The 15,902-nt window shown below is 34.6% G+C and overlaps 1 non-coding gene across 1 annotated transcript; it reads right to left on the bottom strand.

Moving 5' to 3' along the window:
* Positions 1-13,924: 13,924 nt before the first annotated feature.
* On the bottom strand, positions 13,925-14,055 carry LOC122127908. Its single transcript, XR_006151331.1, has one exon. It is a non-coding gene; the product is annotated as a small nucleolar RNA SNORA51 (small nucleolar RNA).
* Between the last annotated feature and the right edge of the window lie 1,847 nt (positions 14,056-15,902).

Below are 15,902 nucleotides of genomic sequence, written 5' to 3'. Positions count from 1 at the left end.
TTAAAAATGACACTGTAAGCCAGGTGCCTGTGGCTCATGCCTGCAATCCTGGATACTCAGGAGGCTGAAATCTGAGGATCATGGTTCAAAGCCAGCCCATCTACAAGACTCTTAGCTCTAATAAACCACTCAGAAAACATTAAGTCTTGTTTTATTTGATTGAATATAGAAAATTCTAACATCAGATATCTAATGACTACTAGGACCTTTAGAATGGAAACACCAGAGGCTAGTGACTCCTAAAGAAAATAAAAATAAAAACAGAATAGAAGCATGAGAGAATTCTAGGAAATATATACTATGAACATTTAACTCCATCTCTGAGGTGCAGTGAGTATTCCCATTCAACTGTATTATGAGAGTATAGCATTGAAACTATGGTTGAAAAGTTCAAAAGCACAAAATTACAGAATATGTGAAATTTCATACGTCTGCATGACTGTTAAGTGAATGTTTCTTTCTACTTTTTTAGATATGGGGATTACTTACAGTTCTGTACTATATTAATTCTTACAAGGATGGTCTAAACAGTGATCATTTAATACTTGAGAGCCATATAATTTAAAAAGCCTTACAAGTTTTCACATTAAATCAACAGTATATGAACAATATCAATATGAAACATTGGTACCAACACAAGAACTCTGTTTCAGAAATGACCTTAATGGATCCTCTTAAACTACATATGTTTTAAGTTTTTTTCCCCCTCTCTGACAGTGGCCTGTGGAAGGATGAACTCTTCCAGACATTTTCTTACAAAATCTGTAACAGAGAAATGAATAACTGCTACTCTATTGCTTCCAGAGTTGATTGTAACATGTATACAATACACAGCATACAGAACTGTTGCAAATTTCTTTTCCCTAATATCCAAATAGTTTTGACTTTGCAAAAACTTCTTGCTGTTGGAAAATTATCCAATATTATTCTTTCCCAAACTTTCATTTGAAGAGACAAATATGTGGAATAATGCTCAGGGCCATTTGCTGTTCAAAGGACTTCAGATCTTCCAACCAGTCCCACAGATTCTAAGCGTTTGCTACAGTTTCAACAGCTTGCATTGCTGTTTTTTTTCCTTTTCTTTTTCTTTTTTTTTTTGACAGCAGGAATAGCTCTTTGGCCCACTTTCTCTTCTAAACTTTAGCTACATTTCAAACTCTTTTTCTCCCCCCCCCCCTCTTCTTTTGCTAAAGCTAGTGATCACATGCTGAGTAAATAATCTATAGATGATGATCTGCTGTCCTGTCAGGTTGTTATCCAGACTCTAAACCCCAGATGTCTGAGGCCTGCCTGATAAGTAGTCCCAGGTATGTTTCCTAACTACCTCCCCCACTGGTTAACTATCATCATTGCTTACATACATATAGAACTCCCTCACAGTACATTGACTATATTTGGAAGAACTAATTGGTGACTCTGGTGTCTTTGTTAGGAAAAAGTGACACTTTTTGAAGTTAATAAAAATCTTTTCAGCTACAGTCTTTTATCACATGTAACAAAACATTGTTTGAACAAATATGCTCTCAGTAGTAGTGACAGTTTATTTTTGCTTTTCTTTGCCATCAACATCTTAGGAGAGAAAAGAAAAGAATATATATGGGAAATTGCTTAAAGGCATATACTTTTTTTTTGTTTTGGTGCTAGTCTTGAGACTTGAACTCAGGGCTTGAGCATTGTCCCTGAGCATTTTTGTTCAAGGCTAGTGCTCTACCACTTCTGGATTTTTTTGGTAATTAATTGGAGATAAAATTCTCACAGACTTTCTTGCTCAGGCTGGCCTTGAATTATGACCCTTAGATCTCAGCCTCCTGAGTAGCTGGAATTATAGATGTGAGTCTGGCTTCCAATTAACTTTTGAACAATGAGCTTTCTTAATCGAAAATTGCTTTACAAATCAATAATTCAATTAAATTTGGTTCCAATTGTATTGCAACATTATTTTCTAATTTATTTATGTAATAAATTTGGTTATTATAATTTTAGTGTATATTTAAATTGTGTTCATTTTTATTTTAATGTTTACTCTTTTGGAGGAAGAACACTTATGAGATTATAAATTTGACAAAATAACTTATTTAGATGTTAGCATAAACAAAATTAAGAGAGATTCCTTTCAATTTTTACTAATAGAATTTTCTTGAAAAGTAATGGTGGGGGAGGAGGAAAGGAAGGAGAGAAGTTCAGAAAGAGGGAGAGAGAGAGTCTGAAAGATATCACACTTTGGGAGATAAAACTTATCTTAATAGAAAAAAGGTTGATTTATTCAGTAATTACTAAAAAGTCAGTAAATAGAGTTTTATAATATCTGGATTCTACTATAAGACATACTGAAAATTAATTAATGCTTATTTGTTAGTACTAAATTGCCTGTGTTATATATAAGTAGAAAAACATTGTCTATTATGTACCATACAGTATCAAAAAGCAATGAATACATTCATTGCTTTCCTTGTCACAATGTTAGTCATCTACTTTCAACACATCTTCATAAGAAAAGCCCAATTTTTATAGACTCATACCATTCAGCCCTTTATTAAAAAGGAATTAGAATGATACTACTATTATCAAGTATGATCTTGATAGTGTTGAATAAAAAGAATTATCTAATTTTTTTCTTGCAAATTTACCAGCTTGGAAGCACAATTACACTGCTGGTGGGAATGTAAACTAGTTTAATCACTCTAGAAAGCATTATGGAGGTTCTTCAAAAGAGTAAACACAGATCTTCCCTATGACTCAACAATTCCACTCCTGGACATTTACCCCAAAACCGTGCTACACTAAAGCCACTAGAACAACCATGTTCATTGCAGTATTGTTTATCATGGCTAAGATATGGAATCAACCCAGATGCCTCTGAGTGGATGAATGGATAAGAAAATGAAGTATATACACAATGAAATTCTATGTTTCCATCAGAAAGAATGACATCACCCCATTTGTAAGGAAATGGAAAGACTTGGAAGGAATTATATTAAGTGAAGTAAGCCAGACCCAAAGAAACATAGGCTGCATAGTTTCCCTCACTTGTAATAAATTTGTCTATAAATCTACAGGTAAATCCAATGGATAGTAAAAGAGAAGCAATTGCTCTAGGACATGATTAAACAGCGTTCCAATTATTCACATGATGAGAACGAAGAAGGATATTCTTAAAAGATCACAATGGCTCAATAGTTACCTGCATATGACCATATGAAATGATGGTTATTGAAATAAACTCAAAGAAATGGAAACAAGATTTTTTTTATTGATTGTATCGTTTGCAGGTTTTTTTTCCCTTTGGCTTATTCCCTTTTGACACTGTTTTTGGTTTCTGTACCTTTTATCTGGTTTTGGGAGGGGAAAGGTAGCACGGAAATGCTGGGACAAAGGTGAACCAATTCAGCAGTGATACTCACTAGATACTATGTATATATGTATATGTATATATACATATATATATATGTATGTATATATACATATGTATATATATATATATTTTTTTGTCAGTCATGGAGCCTGAACCCTGGGCATGGGCACTGTCCCTCAGCTCTTCAGCTAAAAGCTAGTGCTCTAACACTTGAGCCACAGAGCCACTTCCAGCTTTTTCTGCTTATGTGGTTTTGAGGAATCAAACCCAAGGCCTCATACATGCAAAGCAAGCACTCTACCACTGAGCCACCTTCCCAGCCAAATGAATATATTAAATGTAGTCATTTAAGAAAATGTATGAATGTGAATTTTTTCCAGTTTATTTTTATAGCAATTTTTATTTGATTAAGTGATTACATAAATTTTACAAATTTCACAGTTTTGTGGGATAGTGATAGGTAAAGTCACAAACACATTCTAACCTTCATGGGCCAAATTTTCTTTATCGTGGTCTATAAAGTTTATGAGTTCTATGAACTTTAACAAAGTTATTTCTTCCACATCTGGTGATATGTACATTTCTTTCCTTTTGCTTAGTGTCAGCTGCTCCTGAATGTGAATTTGACATTTCAGCAGAATGTACCTGATTTAGAAAAATGTTGAAATTAATTGGCTTAATAATTCAAATAAACTTAAACTAACGACAACTTTGAATAATAATTATTGGCAAATTTTCTACAAGTAAATTATTATATATTTTAAATGATGTTAAAAAAGCACTTTATAAAATTTCTCATGGTCATGAATTAATGTATAAAATAAATTTTTATTTGCTATGTGTATAAAATAAAGTTTTATTTGTTATGTGGACTATTTGTTAATACTATCATGCACCCAAAATATATTGTAAGTTCTTTATTTTCTTTCTTTTTTCTATCTTTTTTATTTTTTATTTTATATTTTTTGATAATTCTGGGGTTTGAACTCAGTACTTTGCACTTGCTGGGCAAAATCTCTACTGCTTGAGCCACACCTCCCACTCTTGATTCCCAAGTACTAGGCGCTAGTGTAGTATGAGTGATACAAAGGGTTTGCATGCACTCCTATCTTCAATGACCTCAGAGAATGAAAACTCCTCTTATGTCCTCTAAACAGAAAACAAAACTTATTGAGGAGTTTGCACCAATAAATATAAGAGTGACTGTACATTTCTTTTAAAGGATTAAGGAGAAAGCATTTTCAAAATATTGTATACTAACAAAGTACATTATTCTTTTTTCCACATTTTTTATTTATTTTTATTAAATATATATATTTATTGTAAAGATAATGTACAGAGGGTTACAGTGACATGAAAAACCATACACTCGCTAGTTTGCATAAGGATGTTAAAACTGGAGTCAAATGAAAAGAACTACATATGGATGATTTACTCTCACATTTGTTTCTAATGGTCAAAATTATTTATTTTCAGACTATACTTTCTCATAATCTTACACTAAAACTTTCTTATGTTCTTTAGTCCTTTCACTATTTTATAAAAACCCCAAACTACTCTGAAATATAAGTATCAAAGACTATCATGGTCTCTGTGTGTAATCTCTATTAAGTTTCTCTTGGATAACTAAAATGGAAGAAAATTATCATTATTTTAATTGTTTGTTTTTGTTGAGACTAAATTCCAAAATATATACTCATATATCATAAAACTTAAATATATATATATCATTCCAATTCATATATATATATATATATATATATGTATGTATGTATGTGAGTCTGAGAACTTAGATCTTGTTGCTTTAAATCGAAAGATGACACATTTCTCCTATAAAAAGAGAAGATAATAAAACCTTAAGGCTACGTAGGCCATATGGTCTCTTCCCTAACTGCTTTTGCTTTAATTGAGAAATTTGCTATAACACATGAATGAACAGAAACAAATATTCTAATAAAACATTACTTACATAGACTGTGTATAGTTGGTCAACCCCTGGACTACAATATACATTGAATGGGTAGGCACTTACAGTAACTGTAAATGTTAATGTGCTTTTCTTTTAACTAATTACTTCCAAACTTGAGATCCATGAACTCCTTTTTTATTTTATTTTTATTGTCAAGGTGATGTACAAAAGGGTTACAGTTACATAAGAAAGGTACAAGTCGTTATGTCTAAAAACGAACTATACAACTTTGGCGAGGAGGGGGGAGAAGGGTGGTGGAGGGGAGATGGGGGGGATGGGCTGGTGAGGGGGTGGGGGAGTGAGAGATGGGAAGGGATGGGAAGGGGAAACAAAGGAGGCTACAATGCTTGATAAGAAATGTACTCATTATCTTGCCCATGTAATTGTAACCCCTCTGTATGGTATTTTCACAATAAAAAAAAGGAAGAGTAGTGAGTACATTTCTTATCAATCCTTACCCCCTCCCTCAGTTTCTCCCTCTTTCCTGCCCCGCCTACACTGCCCCCCTCCAGGCCGAGCAGATCATTTCCAACATAGTATCTTATGAGTAGCACTGCTGCCTTGGTTCTCCCTTTGTCCTTTGTCTCACCATTTTTTTATTCCCCATCTCTTCCTCAATTCAGAGAAACAATACCCAGGGTACCATAATCAAATACACTGACAAGGGGGAATGATAAACCATTGGGGAAAAACAACACAAAAGAAAAAAGAAATCATTAAAAACAAAAACAACAAAGAAAAAAATCTCTTGTGTCCATGTCTTGGAGTTCATTTCACTTAGCATCATCTTATATGGTCATATGTACATAGCTACTGAGCTATTCTGCTCATCTGCTAATATTATACTAGACCTATACTAATTATTACAAAGAAAGGAAACCATGGGACCTATATTTCTTTGGGTCTGGCTTACTTCCCTTAATTTGATTTTTTCCAAATCCTTCCATTTCCTTACAAATGGAACAGTGTCATTCTTTCTGATGGAAGCATAGAATACAACAGACAACAGTCTCATATCTAAAATATACTTAGAATTCAAAAAAAATTAATCCCCGTAAAGACTTAAAGAGAGACTTCTCTGAAGAGGAAATAGAAAAGGCCAATAGTCACATGAAAAAATGCTCAAATTCTCTGGCCACAAAATAAATGTAAATCAAAACAACTTTGAGTTTCCACTTCACCCCAGTTAGAATGGCTATAATAAAGAAATCTAATAATCATAGAAACTGGAGGGGATGTGGCTACAAGCGAACCTACTACACTGTTAGTGAGAATGTAAACTGTTCATGGAAAGCAGTATGGAGGTTGCTCCAAAGACTACAGGTAAAGCTGGGTGCTGATGGCTCATGTCTATAATCCTAGCTGCTCAGGAGGCTGAGATCGGAGGACTGCGTTTCAAAGCCAGCCCAGACAGCAAAATCCATGAGACTCTTTTTTTGCGGGGGGGGGGGGGGGGGGGGGGGGGAGGGGGGGTTGGGGGGTGGGGGGGGGGTGGGTCCAGTACTGGGGCCTGAACTCTGGGCCTGGGTGCTGTCCCTCAGCTCTTCAGCTCAAGGCTAGCGCTCTACCACTTGAGCCACAGCGCCACTTCCGGCTTTTTTCTTTTTGCTTATGTGGTGCTGAGGAATCGAACCCAGGGTCTCAGGCATGCAAGGCAAGCGCTCTACCACTGAGCCACCTTCCCAGCCCTCCATGAGACTCTTATCTCCAATAAACCACCAGAAAATCAGAAGTGGCTCAGTGGCTCAAGTGACAGAGTGTCACTTTGAGTTTAAGAACTCAGGGACAGTACCCAGGGCCAGAGTTCAAGCCCCACTGCCAACCAAAAAAAAAAAAAAAGACTACACATAGGGTCCCCTATAATCCCACTTCTGAGCATTTACCCTAATGATCACAAACAAGACCATACTAAAGCTACCAGCACAACTATGTTTATTGCAGTATTATTTACCATAGCTAAAATATGGAACCAACCCAGATGCCCCTCAGTAGATGAATGGAACAACAAAATGGGGTACAGAGATAGCTTAGCTCTCATGAAGGCATAAATTGCTTGTTTCCAAACTTTAAGAAAATTGCTTGCTGTTCTATCTCTTTATTCACACTCAGAGTTCTTGTAGTACTAGTAGTCTCAATGTAGCTTTGTTAATACATCATTTTCACTAAATCAATGCTTAATCTGATGTTTTTCTTGTCTTGACATAAATGGAGTAGAATGTACTTACATAACATGCTTGGTTAAATACATGGAATTTACTAATGGATGATAGAAACAAGTATAGCCTAAACATACAAGGAAGCTGTTTGCATAAAGGAAAAACAGGACAGAGTTAAAAGGATAAGCACTAGTTTTGCTGCCAAAGTCACCAAAATAGGTTTTCCATGGAGCTAATAAGTATGTGTGTGTATGCATTTACTACTTAGTATATGTAATTTACAAGATCATCTTTTATACAAAAAGATGAAAACCAAAGAAGAGTATCGTACAACTCAAGAGTAAAACAGTGGAAATACGATTCTAAAGCTCTGAGAAACAGCATAAAGGCCAGTAGTTAAGAGTATGAGTAAAAGATGCTTGTTTTCCTTAAAGCATGGAATTTAGGTCTTAATGCTACTGCTTTGCACTTGAAAAGTACATAACAAAAATGTTCAAGGACAAGTATAATATATATTGCTGGTAAAATTATGTTTACTTGTAGACAGATATATGTATATGCCAATTTCCTCCAATCTCCTTTAGCAAGACATTCTTCTATAAGAGAACATTGTTTAAAAATGAGTACAATGATTGATTGGTCAATATGCTGGGACATATATATACCCCACTGTACTCATACTCTCCTTCTTCTTCATGGTTTCGAAAGCAATATTCATAGGGAAAATTCTGTCTGATATCTTTCCCTTTCCTCTTGACTTCAATACTTATGATGTATGATATACCCATACCTTTTAGTTCAGAAATGATTGGGAACTTTTGTTGAAAATTATGGATGTAAGCAATGAGACAAACTGTCTTTTATTTGTTGTGAGTGTGAACTACTTTTACTAGTCATATTAGTTTATAAAACAAAAACAGAACCAAATGTTATAGGATGTTAATTCAAATTATTTTATTTGATAGTTGTTCATTTAGATTATTTAATATTAAAAACAATCTAAAATGTCTTCAAAAGTATTATACATTTATGGGAAAACCTTTAAAGTTCCCAATACAATACTTAGAATTACACATATGTGCATTTAAATTATTTTCTAGTGGTTAGATATTACCACCAGAACCTGACAATGACCTAAGTAATACATGGCTTTTTAATAATTTGTGACACTGTTTTATATTTTGCTGTCATCACAAAAAAATGGTAAGCAGCACGACTATGTTTATTGCAGTGTTATTTGCTATAGCTAAGATATGGAACCAACCCAGATGCCCCTCAGTAGATGAATGGATCAAGAAAATATGGTATATATACACAATGGAATTCTATGCCTCCATCAGAAAGAATGACATTGCCCCATTTGTTAGGAAATGGAAAGGCTTGGAAAAAATTATATTAAGTGAAGTAAGCCAGGCCCAAAGAAACATAGGTCCCATGGTTTCCTTTATTTGCAATATCTAGTATATGTCAGAGTCAAGCAGAAAAGATCAGATAAGGTGATGTTAGGGAAATGAACTCTAAGATATGTATTCAAATGTTGTTTTTTCCTTCATGCGATTGTTTCTAACACATTTATAAGATTATTTCTTTGTTGCTTTGTATGTCCCTCCCCCACAGTATAACCCCTACTTTCACTGTACTTGATGTCAGTATAATTTGTGGAGGGGAAGGGGAAAAACAAATCGTTTAAATAGGGATACAGGTGTACCCATTGCAACTATGAGATGTACAAGTCGTTATGTCGAAAACGAACTTTACAACTTTGGTGTGGGGGGGGGCGGGGAGGATTGGGTGGGGGGGTCAGGGGGAGGATGGGAAGTGATGGGAAGGGGAAACAAAGGAGGAGGCTGCAATGCTTGATAAGAAATGTACTCATTATCTTGTCCATGTAATTGTAACCCCTCTGTACAGTATTTTCACAATAAAAAAATAAAATAAAAAAATGGTAAGCCTCTTTTCCAAAATAACGTGCAAAATGCTCATCCAAATTTCTTTTCAGCTCAAAACTTTTTTTGATGCATTCAGATAAGGTTTATTGGAGTTGACTTCTGACAAAATTGAGATATTTCTAGTTGCTTTTGCAGCTAGGTAAACTCATTTATTTAATATTTATTCCAAGTTACAGACTTCAACTGGATTAGTGTCACAGATGCATGGAAATCTAGTTTGCCTGTGTGTCCTGCACATATTGCCAGCTCCCTCTCTGCTTCTGACTTACAGGTTCCACAGGATGGTCAGTGCTGTCGTCTGATGGAATCCAAACACTTGGAACAGTGCCTGCCACCAGCAAGCAGTTATTCTGTCTCTTTTCCATATACAGATATATAAAAGCACACACATGCATATAGTAGAACTAACGAAGAGATTGGTATTGGTTTAAAAAGACGAATCTATAAAAGGAGCTTCAGAAACTGCATAAAACCATTGAAATTTTCATGCCTATTTGTGTCATATATACATTACATATATAATATATATATACAATTTGTTTACTTAATTTTTACTTTGTTTTTTAATGTAAGAGTCATAGTTTCTGTTAGGCTTTCAAACTAAATTTTTAAGGCATACAAAACCCACAAGTCTAGGAAAAATAATTCTCATTAAAAATAGTTTATAAATCAAGAGTATTTAAAAGCAACAAATTGTTTAAATAGGGATAAGGTGGTCCCATTGCAACAATGAGGTATACAAGTCGTTATGTCGAAAGCGAATTTTACTACCTTGCTGCAGGGGCAGGAGGAGGGGAGGAGGATGGGAAGGGATGGGAAGGGGAAACAAAGGAGGAGGCTACAATGCTTGATAAGAAATGTATTCATTATCTTGCCCATGTAATTGTAACCACTCTGTACAGTATTTTCACAATAAAAAATATTAACAAAAAAAGCAACTGGCAACCAGTATATTTTTTATGTTGTTTTATTTCAGAGAAAACCATATCGTATTGGTTCATTTTGAGGATTGTTCATATTAGACACATGATGTCTTTGATTAGATTACAGGAAAATTCTCTTGAAAATATAACATCCTTTCTTGTCACTTCAAATTCAATTAGTAACAGAACGGTTGGTTACTGTTCTTGCCCATGCCATTCCATTGTATCTCAGGGAATTACCAGTGTATACTGACCATTCATTTATTACATTTTGGCTACTGGATGTAATTCTAATTGAGGATTTTTGCGTGTGTGTATGTGTATGTGTGTGTGTGTATGTGTGTGTGTGTGTGTGTGTGTGTGTGTTACAAACACTGAATTCATAAGAAAATACACTGGGATGGGAACCTGTGTCTTATGGCAGTATGTCCATTGTGAGTTTGGGGATGAATGTAAAATGAATGGATTTCTAAGCAAGTGAATCATTTTATTGTTGTCAAGATTGTTGCACATTCCAGGTTGCGGGTGCAAATAGTACTACTGGATAATGTGTGACAGTTTACTTGGTACAGAATTTTAAGGCAATCCATTAATTTATTATCCAAATTAGTAAATATTTGAATCTGAAAAGAATTAGTCCAATATTCAATGAACTTATAACCTGACTTAGGAAATAATAGCCCCTCTGCATAATACCTTAATAAAATCATCATTCACTATTCATAAAACAAACAAACAAACAAACCAAAGAAGTAGTAATTACTGGTTTAAGACAAACCAGGGTGAATGGTTACCACTAAAATATCATGGTAATTCTTTTAGATAACTTAGGTGTATAAAAGCACCACATTTTAAATTTGCCAATTTTATTTTTATCATGTGGAAAATCCATGCATCTATTCATATGCGTACTTATTTGTATAATTCTGTTATAACTTATTATTGGTGTGATATGCCTTTGCTTCATGATAGATTTCCTAGTTAACTAAAATAAAGAAGTGAAAGAATTTTCTGTACATAAATGTCTATTTCTCTGATATATGACCACTATGTTCAGAAATTATAACAAGTTTCAATATACAAATTATTAAGAATGGAATCACATTTAATTTTCCTCATTGATTATTAATAAAAGATAGGCCACTATGATATTTAAAAAATATTTACTTGGAATAGTGAGATGTAGAATTGAATCATGACTAATAGTTCAATAATTTTGAAAATTCAGATAACTTATGTCTTTAAATCTGAGTTTTACATTGATAGAAAGAAAAAAAATGTATTAAATGAGGTAACTCAGACCCAAAGAAACATAGATCCCTTACTTTCAATAATTAGTATATGTCTAGGATAATCTTAGCAGATGAGCAGAATAGCTCTATGGCTATATACATATGACCATATAAGATGATGTTAAATGAAATCAACTCCAAGACATGGACACAAGAGATTTTTTTTCTTTGTTGTGGTTGTTTTTAATGTATTATGTGATTTCTTGTTGCTTTTGTGTTTTTTTTCCCTATGGTTTATCCTCTGTTGTTATTGTATTTGATTTTGGTACCCTGGGTATTGTATATACATTTATCTGAACTAGGGAAGGGAAGGAGAACAAAAAATTGGTGAGACAAAGGACAAAGGGGGAACCAATGCAACAGTGGTACTCATAAGACACTATGTTAGAAATGACCTCTACAACTTGAGGGTGTTTGAGGGTGGGAAAGAGGGAGAAAAATGAAGGTGAGGGTAACAAATTCAACAAGAAATGGAAACATTATCTCACTATGTAACTGTAACTAACCCCTGTGCACATCACCTTGGCAATAAAATAAAAATAAACATAAAGAAATTTTAAAAAAAGAAAAGGAAAGGTATACTTGTTTCTGCCATACCTACCACAGAATATTGATGCAAATACTAAATTATAATTAGATAATATGAATGCACTTCGGAAACTATAATCTTCTTACAGTACATGTGCAAATGCATACATGCATGTATATATACATAAATATATATACATAACTTTTGATGTCTTTTCCCATACATATTAAAGTTTGAGCTATTTTGATAGAGTGGAATTTTAACCCATATATTTTATTATCTAGAATAAACATACATAAACAAAACCTGCAGTAATAATTTAAAAACTTTATCAAGAAACTAAACTCTTATTCTCTGAGTTGTTTCCTATAACTGTCCTGAAGATGGCACAGTAAGTATGTTTTGGGACAAACCTTATTAAAGAAGAGGCTTAAGAAAAATATATTTGAGGTGGAAACACTAATTTTAAGATAATCCTTTCCAAAGTTTGTGGAAATTTTCTGAGCCTTTTAACCAGTGCCTATTTTTTTTAATGTTTCAGAAATCTTTTGTTTCTTTGCATCTTAAGGAGTACTACAAATAGGTAGCCAGCCAGAAAACTGATATTGTCAGATGTTATTGACAAAAATCAGGTTAGCTCTTGTTGTACAGTTTTATCGACAAATTTACCCTTGCAATTGTAAAACATCTGATAAGCTCATCTGTTATCTTTTGCATAATGTACAATCTAAATCTAAATGCCAGCTTTTATTAAACACATTAGGGTGATAAGGTCTGGCAGAGGGAAGTAATTAACTGAAAAATTGCTGTTTTATTAAAATATAAAACACAATAGGGCCTATTCATAGAAAATATTGACAGATTATTTCTGGGGGCTTGTAGTACTTACAAATTTAAAAGAAACTGTGTATCTACACTATGCCAGTTACATATGTTGGAGTAAAATTCCTGAACATACAAGTTGTAGAAGTATCAGTTCCTTGGGAAATACATGGCTTGGAAGTAAGTCTTCTACAATTTTGATTATGAGAGGACATGGTTCTTAGGCAACTTTGTAACTGATTTGTCTCTACATCATCTACATGGTAAGTACAATGTGTAAAGAAAACACTGTACTTATGAAAAGCTTAAAATGTAAATGTGGTCCATAATGTATTCATGTACACATACAGGTATATTTATATAACATGTTGAATAAGTACCTAATGAAAATATCAGCATTAATTCATTTCTGAGTGGCGGGAGGGTAGTGTTAGTGTTTTTCAGGGTGTTGGCAAACTGTCTCTTGGATGAAAGGGAAGTTTTATTTACCCAGGATGTTTAGGATTGAGCTAGGGTTAAAAAAAAAATAGTCCCAGACATATACTAGTTATTGCAAATAAGGGAAACCATGGGACCTATGTTTTTTGGGCCTGGCTTACTTCACTTAATATAGTTTTTTCAAGTGTTTCCATTTCCTAACAAATGGAGTGATGTCATTCTTTCTGATGGAGGCATAGAATTCCATTGTTGTGTGTGTGTATATATGTATATATATAAATATATAAAACATATACCAAATTTTCTTTATCCATTCATCTACTGAGGGGCTTCTGTGTTGGTTCCATAGCTTAGCTATGGTAAATAATGCTGCGATAAACATTGCTGTCTTGGTGGCTTTAGTATGGTCTTGTTTGTGATCATTTGGGTAAATGACCAAAAGTAGGATTGCTGGGTCATAGGGGAACTCTATGTGGAGTCTTTTTTTTCCTTTCCTTTTTCTCCCCATTCACAATACAGACTATGCACAGGCCTGGGCTGAGGTGTATATAAGGTAGGTTTACTTTGCCTCCTCTTTCTATACAGGCAGTGTAAGAACACAGCCTGTGGTAAGCACCCGGAGGCCTATGTGGAGTCTTTTAAGGAACCTCCATACTACTTTGCAAAGTGGTTGAACAAGTTTACACTCCCACCAACAATGCAGTAGGGTTCCCTTCTGTCCACATCCTCTCCAGCATCTGTTATTATTAGAGTTCTTGATTATAGCTATTCTAACTGGGGTGAGGTGGTCTCTCAGTGTTGTTTTGATTTGCATTTCTTCTATGGCTAGAGAGGTTGAGCATTTCTTCATGTGTCTATTGGCCATCCTTCTTTCCTCTTCAGAGAAGTTTCTCTTTAAGTCTTTAGTCCACTTATTTATTGGGAAGTTATTTCTTTGAGGATTTGTTGTTGGGGAGTTTAAGTTTTTGAGTATATTTTAGATATAAGACCCTTGTCCGTTATATGGCTAGTGAAGATCTTCTCCCAATCCGTGGGCTTTCTATTGATCTTGCTAGCTATGTCCTTTGCCATGCAGAAGCTCTGCAACTTCATGCAATCCCATTTGTCCAACCTTTCTTTGATTTGTTGTGTTTCGGGGTCTCTAATAAAAAATTTTGGCCTGTGCCAAGGAGACCTAGGGTTTCTCCTATTCCATCCTGTAATGTTTTCAGAGTGTCAGCTTTGACTCTGAGGTCTTTGATCCATTTGGAGTTGATTTTGGTGCAGGGTGATATATATGGATCTAACTTTAATTTTCTACAAGTGATTAACCAATTTTGTCAGCACTATTTACTGAAAAGACTGTCTTTCTTCCATTCTTTTTCTTTCTTTCTTTTTTTTTTTTTAGCTCCTTTATTGAAGATTAGATGGCTATGTGGTTCATTTCTAGGTTTTCAATTCTATTCCATTGGTCCTGTAGTCTGTTCTTGTGCCAGAACCAAGCTGTTTTGATTACTATGGCTTTGTAGTAGAGTTTGAGATTTGGTATTGATATTACTCCAGCACAGTTCTTTCTGTAAGGATCGTTTTTGCTCTTCTGGGTCTTTTATTGTTCCGTATGAATTTTTGGATTGCCTCTTCTATTTCTTTGAAGAATGAGGTTGGAATATTGATAGGTATCGCATTGAATTTGTAGATATCCTTGGGAAGTATTGCCATTTTCATGATGTTGATCCTTCCAATACAGAAGCATGGTAGATTTTTCCACTTTCTAAGCTTTGTTTTGATTTCCATGATCTTGTATTTAAAGAATCCCACAGACTCCACTCCCAAATTACTCGAGCTGATTCAAAACTTTGGCAAAGTAGCAGGGTATAAAATTAACCCTCAAAAATCAATGGTTTTTCTGTATGCCAACAATGAAAAGTGAGCGGCTGAAATTAGGAAAGCAACTCCATTCATAATAGCCCCACAAAAAATAAAATACCTAGGAATTAACTAAAGAAGTGAAGGACCTCTATGATGAAAACTTTAAAAACCTAAAAAACAAATTCTTAACCTACTATAAATTCAGTCATTTGAGGAGACAAGAAAATAAATTGTATATATCAGAGTCATAAAGGTTATATTAAAATTATAGAGGAATTACCATGGACATAATGTAGTAGTCTTGTTTTGTTTCTGGTCGTTTGTAGGGCTTGAACTCTGAGCTTGGGTGCTGTCCTTGCGCTCCTCAGCTCAAGGTGAGTGCTCTACCGCTTGAGCCACAGTGGCACTTCCGGTTTTCTATTGGTTTATTGGAGATAAGAGTCTTACTGACTGTCCTGCTCGGGCTGGTTTTGAACTGCGATCCTCAGATATCAGCCTCCTGAGTAGCTAGGATTACAGGCCTGAGCCACCGGCACTTGGCAGGCCAGCTTGAGGTAGTCTTAAAACTGGTAGCAAGTTTTTTGACCTTCCTCTTATGATGAGATCAAATTTCTGTTCCCTTCT

The sequence above is a fragment of the Dipodomys spectabilis genome, unplaced genomic scaffold (genome assembly GCF_019054845.1).
Source record: "Dipodomys spectabilis isolate Male_0828 unplaced genomic scaffold, ASM1905484v1 ptg000009l, whole genome shotgun sequence".
NCBI lineage: Eukaryota > Metazoa > Chordata > Mammalia > Rodentia > Heteromyidae > Dipodomys > Dipodomys spectabilis.
Note: the sequence above shows the minus strand (reverse complement) of the source record. Positions and strands in the feature narration are given on the sequence as shown.